Source organism: Hyperolius riggenbachi, chromosome 4 (assembly GCF_040937935.1).
Source record: "Hyperolius riggenbachi isolate aHypRig1 chromosome 4, aHypRig1.pri, whole genome shotgun sequence".
Classification (NCBI taxonomy): domain Eukaryota; kingdom Metazoa; phylum Chordata; class Amphibia; order Anura; family Hyperoliidae; genus Hyperolius; species Hyperolius riggenbachi.
In genome coordinates, this window is record NC_090649.1 from 319502241 (window position 1) to 319515282 (window position 13042).

The following is a 13042-nucleotide window of genomic DNA, read 5'->3' on the forward strand; positions in this document are numbered from 1 at the left end:
ATCTTATGTCCGGGACTAAAATGTAACCGCACTTAACATATGTATCGCAAAAATGCTGCACTGGTGTAAATCACTTAATGTTTTATATGTGATATAAATATAAACGTAATATGATTGAATGTTCTACATGTGATGATATGTTTGCTAAATGTTCTGTCCTTTAGTATGCACTTACATTTTCAGAGGTACTGTTGTCTATAGCATCTGTAGTTGTCCAGCCATCTCTGTCATCAGATTTCTAGTAGGCGTGGCTTGCCTTACTGGTTTAACCAAGAGAACCTGCCAATAGTAGTTCTGACAAATTTTTAGACAGTGTTGTATTGGCAGCTGCAAGGGGAATGGTTTGTTTCAGGTTCTGTAACAGCATCACTTTGATGAGGAATAAATATTACGGAAGTTATTACACAGAAATGTATATTAGTCCTGTGTGTGTTGCTGTGTGGCTGGATGGTGTAATGGTTAACGGCTCTGCCGAGACCAGGGTTCGAATCTCGGCTCTGCCTGTTAAGTAAGCCAGCACCTATTCAATAGGAGACCTTTGGCAAGTCTCCCTAACACTGCTACTGCCTATAGATCGCGCCCTAGTGGCTGCTGCTCTGGCGCTTTGAGTCCGCCAGGAGAAAAGCGCGATATAAATGTTATTTGGCTTGTCTGTGTATGTAGATTAGTCATTTGCACCCCCTTATTAAATACTGTTCAGTATGAGTTGGCACTTTTATAATTAATCAAATAGTAATTTCTGTGATATTTCAAGAATAATCTAGAGAACAACAATGTATGAACATTAGAAACAATCACTTTAATAAGCTTTTATTTGACCTTACTGTACTTAAAGAGGAGCTGTTAGGTATAAGGTCTCAGAGAAAAAAAACACATATCAGTAGCTAAATATTGGCTGTACTTACATTACATATGCATTTCACTGTCCACGTTTGGATTTCACAGAATTTTTATATAGTATTTGCAGAGAATGATGCTCCTGACAGCTCATGGCAGGTTCCATGTTTGTCTGTCTCCTATGAAGCCAATTGTGTCGTCATCTCCTCCCTGCTTCCTGATGATTCGACTCACAAAAAAGATCCTAATGGACAACACTACTGTGCAGTGAATATTAATTAGCCATGTGGCTAGGAACAATAGCGGACTCGTACAGTATACTCTGCCCTGTGATTTTTCAGTGCTGTGAGCTGGACTGCATTACAAGCTGTTGTAACATGAGCCTGTAACTTCTCACGAGCAGCCAAGGGGAGGGCCCCAGAATGCTTTGCAGTATGTTATGCGGCCTCTCGTCCTTTTAAGGGCTTGGGAATAACAGCCTTGCTGTTCAGCACACATCAAAAGTGAGAGATTTTTAACTTCAGTATTGCCTTTTTGTCTTCCTTCTAAACTGTTTAACACAGGAGAATAGAGGTTTAAATTAGCTTTTGCAGCCTGACAGTTACTCTTTAATGCATATAACTATTAAATATTGTTTCCAGTATCTTAACCGGTTCCTGTCCACCTTACGCAGGATGGCGGTGGGACAGCAGCACTCTCAGGTCTCAGCGATGCCATATGGCATCATCTCGCAAGGAGCGAGATTTGACAAGAGCTTGCACGAGTGAGAGCTCCCATCAGTAAACACAGTGGGCCCAGTGATCAGCCTGCCAGCCAGTGATCGGAGCTAGCAGGCTGTGTTTTTTGTTTTTTTTTTTTTGTTTTTTTTTAGTTAGTATTAATCAATGTAAGCATTTATATAGCGCAGACATCTTATGAGGTCTTTTCTTGTCACTTAACTGTCCCTCGGAGGGCCTCACAATCGAATCCCTGCCTTAGCTATATGTCTATGTATGCGTAGTGTAGTGTATGCATCTCAGACTAGTGCCAATTTAGGGAGGGGGGAGGGATAAAAAAATTGAAAAAATGTCACTTTTATATTAATAATAATAAAAAAATAGCAGCAGCAATCAAGCACCTCCAAAAAAAGCTCTATTTGTAAAAAGAAAAGGAGGTGAAATTAATTTGGGTGCTAAGTTGTATGAGCTCTGAAGTGCCGAATTGTACAAAATGGCCTGGTCACCAGGTGGGTATAAACCTCTGGGGCTCAAGAGGTTAAGGTCTTGTTCACATAACATGTGTAATGTAACTTATATTGTACACATTATTTCAAAGCCTGGTCTGTTGCTGCGGTAAGCATGAGTTATTTATAAATATGCTGTAGACAGTACATTAAGATAGCACAGTCTGTTCCAATGCACAAGTGTGAACTAGGGATGAGCAAGATCAATTTTTGAAAAGCAATAGTAATAGGGGTTGTGCAGAAGGGGCTAATTGACCTAAGCCTCCTGTCACTGCACTCCAACTCTCTAAACATCCCCCTTCTAAACCAGAACTTCCGCTGTGAAGGCAGTAGTCTGGGGAGGATGAAGTGCATCGTTGTCTGCTTAGGTGATCTATCCTCCTCTGCTCCTGCATGCTCCAGGACAATTTTGCCTTTTCGCTAAATTGATCTCGCTCATCTCTAGTGTGAACATCCCCAAACAATTGTATGGCCAGTGCATTCATGTGCCCTAACACCTTGGTGTTATTGCATAACATACATAGTGTGAACAAGGCTTAAAGTGTACCTGAGGCAATTTGACATGAGATAAACGTGTGTACAGTGCCAAACAGGTTTCGTTTCTTTTCTTTTTTTTATTTTCCTGCCTGAAAAAGATAATCTCTAGGCATGCAAATGTAAACTTCTCTTTTGTTGGATTATAGCATAACAGTCACTGATAAGGAATTGCAGCCGTGAAAGTTTTTCTTCCTACAGAAAACCGCTTCTGAGAGCAGGGTGTAGATAAAAAAGGTGAATAGTTTATGTATTTCAATTTTGAGGCACTTAATAGACTGCCATTGAGCAGAGAACATAAACCCATTAAATTTACTTTGTAAATGCTTTAACCAGTGGCGTAGCTAAGGAGCTGTGGGCCCTGATGTAAGATTTTCTATGGGCCCCCCCAAGCACTCTATACATAACAATTGCTACAGCGCACCAAAACCTGCCAATGGCAACTACAGTGTCAGAGGTGCAAGAAGGGGATGGGGAACAGTTTAAAGAGAGTCTGAAGCGAGAATAGATCTCGCTTCAGACCTCATAGCTAGCAGGGGCATGCGTGCCCCTGCTAAAACGCCGCTATAGCGCGGCTTAACGGGGGTCCCTGTCCCCCCAAACCCCCTCCGTGCAGCGGGGGAGCGCTTCCTGGTTGGGGCAGGGCTAACCGCCGCAGCCCTGCCCCATGCGCGTCTGTCAGACGCGTATCTCCGCCTCTCCCCCGCCCCTCTCAGTCTTCCTTCACTGAGAGGGGCGGGGGAGAGGCGGCGATGCGCGTCTGATAGACGCGACTGGAGGCAGGGCTGCAGCCGTTAGCCCTGCCTCCAGGAAGACAATCCCCACGACCAACTTGCCGACCATCTTTTACGGGGGGTGGGTTGGGGGTGAAGGGACCCCCGTTTAGCCGCGGGATAGCGGCGTTTTAGCAGGGGCACACGTGCCCCTGCTATATATAAGACCTGAAGCGAGATTTAGTCTCGCTTCAGTGTCTCTTTAAGGATTACCACTATTCAAAGTATCTATAGAAGTGATTATTATGAGCACAGGACCAATAGAGAGCTAATACTGTAGTTGAGGGAGGGCCCTTTGGGGCCCCGAAGCGGTCGCTACTCTGCAACCCCTATTGCTACGCCCCTGGTTTTAACACATTTTAAGTACTTTCCGACCGCGTCATGCTGATGGGCTTGGCCACGGCGGTAGCCCCAGGACTGCCAAATGCCGGCGTGAGGTCTTGCGGGCCTGTTTTGCAGGAGATCGCGCACGCTGATGTGCACGCATCTCCGCTTGGTAGGCGATCGCCGCTAGGAGACTGTTAGATGGCGAAATAGGCTGAAACTTATGACAGCTGATCACAGGGATTGGCTGGCTGAGGGAGGGAGGATTGTTGAAAAAAAAAAGACGGAAATGTATTAAAAAGAAATATATATATAACTGCTGGTCAACAGTGGTGGTCTCCCCCCAAAGCCCTCCCATTTTTAATGTTCCATTCTGCCTTGGCTTCAGTGCTGAAATGACTTTAGCTATAATAGAAAGCTTTGATTTCATAGCAGACAATATGTTGACCGATTTATGGTGCAATAAAAGTTGAGAAATATCATTTTTGCCTAGAATAGAATAAATGGGTTAAGATCTGTAAATATGCCTAGCAATTTGATGGAGTGTGACACTATTTTGTGAAATATAAAAACATGCTAAGTAATATTTGTTCTGATCATGAACTGTTAGCGCATGTCAGTATACCAGTGCTACCAATAAAGTATATCTTCTGTTGAGTGCTTTTCTGTGGCATAAACTATATGAACAGATCATTGTTGTTGTTGTTATTATTATTATTATTATTATTTAGTGTTTATGTAGCGCCGACATCTTCCGCAGTGTTGTACAGAGTATATTGTCTTGCCACTTAACTGTTCCTCGGAGGGGCTCCTAATCTCGTCCCTACCATTGTCATAAGTCTATGTATGTATTGGATAGTGGATGTATCGTAGTCTAACTCCAATTTTAGAGGAAAGCCAATTAACTTAGCTGTATGTTTTTCGGATGTGGGAGGAAACCAGTGTGCCCGGAGAAAAAAAAACAGACACTGAGAGAACATACAAACTCCATGCAGATAATGCCCTGGCTTGGATTTGAACCAGGGACCCAGCTCTACAAGCAGAGAGTGCTAAGCACTACAAAACCATTCTGCCCATCATGAAAAAACTCTAGTACAGTGCAGTGTTAGCCAACAAAGTGGTTACATCAGTTTTTGGGAGGAGTCAAGGTTGATCTAGGAAGACTTTGGAATCAAGGTAATTCCGTACATTAGTGAACTCCACAGAATTAAAATGCATGCTTTCAAAACACTTATGTTTCTTTATCTAAAATTAAAGAAACAACTTGTGAAAAAGGGATCTCTTTAATGTGATTTGACAGGAGACTCTGTTACTTTATGTATGTGCATATTTATATATTTGTTTATTTAGCAGTACTGGTAGTCCCCGGTTAACGAACGAGATAGGGACTGTAGGTTCGTTCTTAACCTGAATCCGTTCTTGAAGGAATACTATCGATTGAAACGACTTTTTTTTTAATACTCTATATTCGTGTACACATTACCACTAGTACTAGGGGCACTTTATTTATTCACCTAGGTCTCTCTCTTGCTATCCCTGCTTAAAAATTCATTTCTCACACAACTCATAGTAGTTTGGGTCACCCTGAGCTGCTTGGTTACTCTGTCACACAGCTCACAAATATATTTCACTGTGTCACTCACAGCATGCAGCAGACATGAGGAGAAATAGGCTGATCTGAGTTGGTAACCGGTAACTAAATGAGCTGGAATATTGCTGGAATATATCTAGCTATACCAGGAGTCTGTGTTTACACTCAGACTGGCTGCCTGCTTGAGGCATTCACTCCAGGCTGCATCCACTTTACAAGCTGCTGAGAGGGGCAGACCACTGTCTACAATTAGCATTATTAGTATCTTTATCAGTCAAGAGAAGCAAAGATAATAAACACACATTGCTAGAATCTTTAACCCCTTACCACCATATCAATAAGATTCTTTCAGCAAGGTGATAACTAAACTATAAACTGAGGAGTTGATAGCAACTCCCCTGTGCAGAGACATGGTCTAGCCCTCTGGGAGCTCAGTATTAGATACATTTTGTATCCAACACTGATGCCAAAACTGACGGAGGATTTTACAGCTGAGAGGAACAGCTGTGTGAGGAATCAAATTGCTCCTAGTACTTGCCCTAATGTGTGCTACAACATACAGCATTTAAAAAATAAATGCATACATCGATAGTATTCCTTTAAGTCGGAATATTGTGCCATCTCTGTGCCATGTACCTCCTCTTAATTTTTTAAATCTATTTTCTCAAAAACTACAAGTCCAATTTGAAATTGCTTTTTTGACTTATTCCCATGGAAACACAGAATCCATGCCGTATCTGCGGGTCGTTCGTAAGTCGGGGACTAACTGTATCTGCTTATAACGGTTTCCATTTTATGCATTTGTTACTCATGTTTGTCCTCTTTTCCTATTATGTTGAATTTTAACTTATATGCAGGTTTGCTCTGTAAATGGCTACATGGTTTCCTTAGCATTTAGTATATGTGTATTGTGAAGCACAATCGTAAAAAAAAAAAAAAAAAGTTCCTCTATCATTTTACACTGTTGTCTTTCTGCTGTTAACTCTTTTTATACTTAAAGCGGATCCGAGATGAAAAACTAACTATAACAAGTAACTTGTCTATATATCTTATCTAAAGTTTAGTTAGTTTACACAGCAAATCTTGCTGCAAAAAGCTTTAATAGAATATGATTATTTCTTCCTGTGATACAGTGACAGCAGCCATGTTGTTTGTAAACATTACACAGCGGCAGGCTTATCTGCATCTTGAGCAAAAAACCTAATCCACCCTCCTCCCTCCTCCCCTCTGCCTCTGAAATCTCTGGCAAGTAATACCTTCCCCTCCTCCTGCCCAGACTGAGCTCCAATGAGCCCTTGCTACTGTCTGAAAGTGCCTTGGCTCTCTGAAAACCTGTGGGTGTGGCTTGTTTAGTTTATAGGGAATTAGAGTATTAAAACAAAAACAAAAAGTATTTGGCTTGAGGAATGCCCTATAAACAATAGGAAAGGAACACAATTATGCAATGAGTAAAAGTTCATCTCGGATCCACTTTAAAGTGAATGTAAGAAGCACACACATACAGCACAGTAGTATGCAGAATGGGGTCTTGGTTTTTGGTTTTGGGATATCACTAATAACCCTTTATACACTCATCTGGTTTAAACTGCACTTATTGCCTATATTTGCCCGTCTGTCTATGTCTGTGACTTCCTTGTGTCGCTTTTTATGCAACATCTAATGGATGTGCATTAAGTTGTTCTCGCATATTTTTTTTTGTGTGACAGCTCAGTGCACTTAGAGAGTGCCATTGGAACATAAATAAGAACTTCTGTTTTGGAATAACTTTTTTTTTTTTTTTTTTTTTAATTAAAATGGTTTTTCAATGTGTCAAGTATTTTTTACTAAAACTTGCAACTACCTTCAGAAATGGTTAACGTAATGTGTCCTTAAAGTTTACCCAAGCCGAAGTTCAGGTACAAAATCTGATATTTGCCTAAAGACAGGAAAGCCTCAGGATCTTATTGATGTTGGCCTTGGTGGTCTGCTGTGCCCCCCCAAAGATTAGCAACAATGCATTGCATCTTCCGCATTCTTGGCTGTGCAATAGCTGTTGCAGCGGCTCTGCGTGTGGACATTTTCCCAGCACTCTTGTTCGTTCCCTTCCTCACCTTCTGATATGACTTGTACCAGCACCTGTAGTATGTAGCTTACAGACCTCCCTGATATGCAGGCATGGAGCCCCCATCCTGCAAGCTGCCTGTGGCTCTGCGGTGAATTGCATCGGCATCCGTAAGCTACAGAGAAATGACCTCTAAAGCTAAATACACACGGGGGACAATTGTCCCCCGTTGCATGTGTGCACGTGAACAGGGAGCGACAGCTCCCTGCCAGCGACAGCTGTCCACACGTCTCACCAGAAAGACAGAGACGCGGCGGAAGCTGTTTGTGAATGGAGCATCCCCCGGCCGGATGCTCCATTCACTTGCGTAGGCCTCCTGTCGCTATCCCGCGTACACACGCGGGAGTAGCGACAGTTCCGGCGAGGTTGCGGCGACAGCTGTAGCCGGTGATTGAACATGTCAATCGCCTGGCGACAGCTCCGACGGGCGGCGGTTCGGGGGGCGCGCGTAAGACACACGGGGGAACTGGCGCCGCAACACGCGCGTGCCACGTGGTTGCGGCGACGGCCGTCCCCCGTGAGTATGGACCTTAAGGGACAGGAGGCGACAAACGGGAGATCACCGGGAAGATGTCAGGAATGCCCTCGCAGGGAAGAAGCAAGGTGCTAGCAAGGAATCCTGCATACCAGAGACGCTACAGTTGAGTATTTGTAATTGCTGGACTAGCCTGACTTGTCCTTACTGTTCCTAGCTCGTTTTTTTTTCTGTCAGGCTCGTCTTGAACAAAACAAACATTTTGAACAAAACAACATTTTAATTAATCCTTTTTGTGCAAAGAAAAGTGTTCAACTGAATGTTATTTTTCATCACCTGGGTAGATAATGTTTATTTTGGATGTTAAAAACCTCCCACAACTGAGTAGAGATTAAACTAAGAGATCTAAAGTTGCCAAATCTGTAAATTTGCTGATATTATTGGCAGGCAAGCTTTATATTGGCTACGAAGGAATAAATCAGCTTGGCACAAGATTACCTACTTTCTTCAGGGAAAGTATGTTTGCCTGATTATTGGCTACTGCAGCAATTGCTAGCCCTTAATGCCAGTGATATAGACCCCCAAAAGCAAACCTTGTTTACCAAGGTTTGCCCAGACAACAAGTTCTCTACTGCCCTTCAGCCTTTGAAACCCTTTGTGAAGCCAGGTCCTAGGTATGCAAGAGTCAGATTTCAGATGTAGGACATACTCTGGTGAGAAAACGGGGCTTTGCTAGATCACTTACATTTTCCAGGTCAAGTATGGTCTGGTGTTAGTCGTGGAGCAGATATGCTGGTATCTATCTATCCTACAAACGTTGATTCAGGTCCTTTTATGATGAACTGTACATAGATTATTGCAAGCTTTCAAAACTTTAGCTTCTTCAGGCATGACACAGAACCGGATCAGAAACAGTTGTCCTCCAGTTCTGTATCTGAGCAATAAACTACGTACACTTAGTCATTAAAGGTACTACCTAAATTAACATATGTTGATTAGTTGTCGACATTGAAAATTTTCAGTGTACTATAGTTTTGAAAGTCGTTTTTTACGAACGCTGTAATAGCAGCGCAGGAGATTTGGGCGCATCCGGCACCACCATAGATAGCGCACTGTGAGTAACTTCAGCATCGTCAGAAGACAGAGCTGAAGTTGCTCTTAAAACACTATAATTCGGCCTCCAGCAAAAGCTGGAATCCAAATTATATCATTCCCCACTATCCACGTGGACGTGAAGGGGGAATAGTATTTATGCCGCTTGGAACTTGTTCAGCAGCAGGATAAGCCATATACCGGCTATGTCCTGCCCCCAAGTCTCCCGGCTGCCAATTCATATGTACGCAGTTTTTTAAAGGAAAGATGCATGCTAATTAAAAAAAATCTATTTACCGGTACCTAGGGCTTTCTCCAGCCCCTGGCAGCCGTCCTGTGCCCTCACCGCAGCTCTGCATCTAGCCGATGGCCTGGGATCCTCTACGGTGCAGATGCTGACCTCGCCAAGTTGGCATCTAATGCACCTGCACAATAGCCGCTCATGGTCGCGCTGACGTCATCTGGAGTGTTCTGCATCCGACTGGATGTGGAGCTGCGGCGAGGGCACAGGACGGCTGCCAGGGCCTGGAGGAAGCCCCGTGTAAGTAGATTTGTTTTTAATTAGCTCTGACCTTCCCTTTAAAGGACAACTGAAGTGAGAGGGATATGGAGGCTGCCATATTGCTTTTTCTTTTAAAGGGACCCTAAGCAGACCATTTAAATGCAAACCTGAGGTTACCTGGGGCCTTCCTCCATCCCTCCGTAGACAGCGAGATCCCTGGGTATCTTCTAGGTCCCGCTGGTGGCCCTGTTAGCTTGGCTACTTCGGGCGAAGTCGTGCGCAACTGCGAATGCACGGTCCATCCGCACTTCCGATTTGATCATGCGCCAGTCGCTGTAAACGGCCTGGGCATGCATGATTTAGTCTTTCGAGAACCGCACATGTGCAAGATGCTTACGATAATGAGCATGTGATCGAGTTGGATGCGCAGATGGTCAGCGCATGCGCAGGATTTTGCTTGAGATTGCTGGGCTTACAGGGCCGCCAGTAGGACCACGGAGGGGGACCCAGAGGATACAAAGGGACCTCGCGGTCTACGGGGGGGCTGGAGGAAGCCCCAGGTAAGTTCATATTTGCTTTTAAAGGGTCTGCTCTTAGGGTTCCTTTAAACAATTCTAATTGCCTGGCATCCTGCTGATCCTTTATACATCAGTAGTGTTTGGATCACACACCTGGAATAAGCATGTGGCAAATGCAGTCAAAGTGAATCTAAACTGAAAAGGATATGGATTTTTCCTTTTAAATAATACCAGTTGCCTGACTCTCCTGCTGATCCTGGATCTCTAATACTATTAGCCACAGCCCCTAAACAAGCATACAGATTAGGTGCTCTGACTGAAATCAGACTGGATTAGCTGCATGCTTGTTTCAGGTGTGTGATTCAGCCACTACTGCAGCCAAAGAGGTCAGCAAGACATCCAGGCAACTAGTATTGTTAAAAGGAAACATCCATACCCCCTCTAAGTTTAAGTCAAATATCTGGTCTGCATGCTTGTTCAGGGTCTGTGGCTAAGAGGATCAGCGGGACAGCCAGGCAATTTGCATTGTTTAAATGGAAATAAATATGGCAGCCTCGATATGTCTCTCACTTAATTTGTCCTTTAAGAGCAATTGCCTCAGTACATAATGGCAGACTGAGTTCCTGTACTTAAAGAACTCTTCTTATTTTAATACTGCAAGTTCCGGCTTCTAAAGTAAAAACATATTCAGAAAGGGTGTAATTTGTACCTTTTACAGAAACAAATATGTTTGTAAGAGAAATGAGGGTGTCAAAGAATATTTATATGTGGTTGTGTGATTCCATTAGGTCTCTAGCACACTTGTTTCTCTTTTTGTAATGATTATATTGAAGATGGACTTGTACTGTGGTTCATCTATCAACTTTTGTGTTTAGCCAGTGCTGTTGCAGGATATGTTATAGACACATGGTGGCAGAGTTGCTCAGTTTGGACAATACAATGAGTTAAAAAAAAAAGTGTTCTTTGTTTCAGGACAGGTCCTCTTTAAATGTCTTCTAGCATATGTGGTTTTTTTTTTGTCACATCAAGTTCTATCCTGAAACATAAAGTACTGATAATTTTCTAGCACGCCCTTAACTTTTTCTTGTTCAGGGGAGTTTTCGTTTCCTTAAAATGTTGTATGAAAGCGTGTATAAGAACATATGTTTTCTGTCCCCAAGAGTGTTTTAAATGTAATCCACTTCAACAGGAAATATTTCCCCTGAAAACTTCCAGTGACATCAGAAATTCAGCGCAAAGCATTGAGTGAAACATCTGCACAACTACAACAACTGTATTGTACACTTATTAGGAAATGGAATTACCGATGAAATCGCTTTAGGAGTGCTATGCCAAAGGCATAAAGCCGCCTTTTGCGCTTATGTGCTTCATATGTTAGCGCTTATGTACTTAGCCCCAGTCCAATAACATAATAGCAGTGTAATCTCTACTATCTCTGCTCCACAGTACAGACACCAATCCACTCCTTGTCTGATAACATATTCCTGCTATTGTGTTTTTAAATAGAACTTTGCATTGTGATTGCATAAAAAAACTTCTCAATGATGGCGTAGCAGAGTCGCTTTTGTCATTGTCTGTTCACACTTGCTCTTCAGTCCCAGAATATTTATTGTGATTAGGGGGGAGGGGGTTCCATATTTAACTACCATAGGATGAATGCTACTTCCTGGTTTTATCTTCTACTTCACTGTTTAGCCTTCCAATATTTCCGATATCCTGACATCTGAAGTAGACAGTGGAGACTTTAAGAGCATACAAGGATGATTTTCCTTCTTTGTGAACTGTGTAGGAACAAACTTTTTTTTTTTTTTTACTATAGAAGACATGCAATTTTTCAAACTTTTTCAATTGTAAGAAATATAACACAGCAATTCTTAATTTTAGGATATTTTTTTCCATGTATGGTCCATATTTGTTAAAAATTGTCCATTTCTTAAGGTTGTTTCAAACCTTTTATAAGTTTATAATTTTTTGTGTAAACACCAATTATATAGTGACTCCACCGGAACATGCTTAACCAGTGTGTTTGTATGCACAACCGCCCTAAGCCAGTGATTACGACACACTAAAGGTGCATCTACTCATATGCTATGTCACCAATCAGAATACAGCTTGATACTGCAGGTGACGCTGTGTGGTGAGTGAGCACTGTATAGACGCATCCCTCTGGTATACCAAAGTGACTTGTACTGTTGGTTTAGGGAAGGGATAAAGGTTAAAGGATTGGTGTTCAATGGACACAGCTTCTGGCAGGCATGATAAGGAGAAGAGCAATACACTTAGGCCATCTCTAAGCAACTTTGGGATGAGGGGAATCTGTACACTAGCTAGATTCTCTGCGGAGTTTCATCCTGCGTGTTTTAAGGATTCAGAGACAAAACTTACTGTTCTGCAAATAACTACTTTCACAGGAAGATGGGAATTTTGGTGTTCTACACCAAACAGTGCTGTGGTTTTAGGTTGAAATATCTGAAATTCCAGACAATTATAGACATTTGATTGGTTGGAATTCAAATTGGACCTTCCATCTGAGAACAAGAAGAGTATGGTATTTAAGTGTTCTGTTCAGCTGTAATGAATAATTGTCTTTATGCATGCAGGGATGGCCATAGATCTTTGGAGCTAGACATTTACTGAACAGAACTGAAAGAGTGATGTTCTGAAGCCAGATCTAAATAAGCAGATGTTGAAAGTAAAACATACACAGATCAGAAAACCGAACTGGCACTAGGCTGTGAAATTTGTGATCTCTTTCTCTGCGTTGTGGTGCGAGAGTAAAAAAAAAAATTACATGCAAGGTCTAATTTACTAAGGTTTTCCTTGGTTGGATATAACACTGGTTGGCAGCGATAAAGAACAAATGGACCAAATGGATGGACCAAAGGTATTGGAATAACATTTGGTAATTTATATCTATTATCATTTTTGAACTTTACCATATCAGGAGCAAAACTTCTGAATAATGTTCAGCCTAAGAATTTAATCAGAATTCTAACGTCATGTCTGAAAATGTCAGAAAATTAATGCAAGTTTTACTGACAAATCCAGAGATAATGCAGCCACCTTTAGGAAC

The 13042-nt window shown here is 42.3% G+C and overlaps 1 protein-coding gene across 10 annotated transcripts in view; it reads left to right on the forward strand.

Annotated features, from left to right (window-relative positions):
* SASH1 (SAM and SH3 domain containing 1) overlaps nucleotides 1-13042 on the forward strand; it is a 1147574-nt gene that overhangs the window by 1020625 nt on the left and 113907 nt on the right. The window lies entirely within an intron of this gene.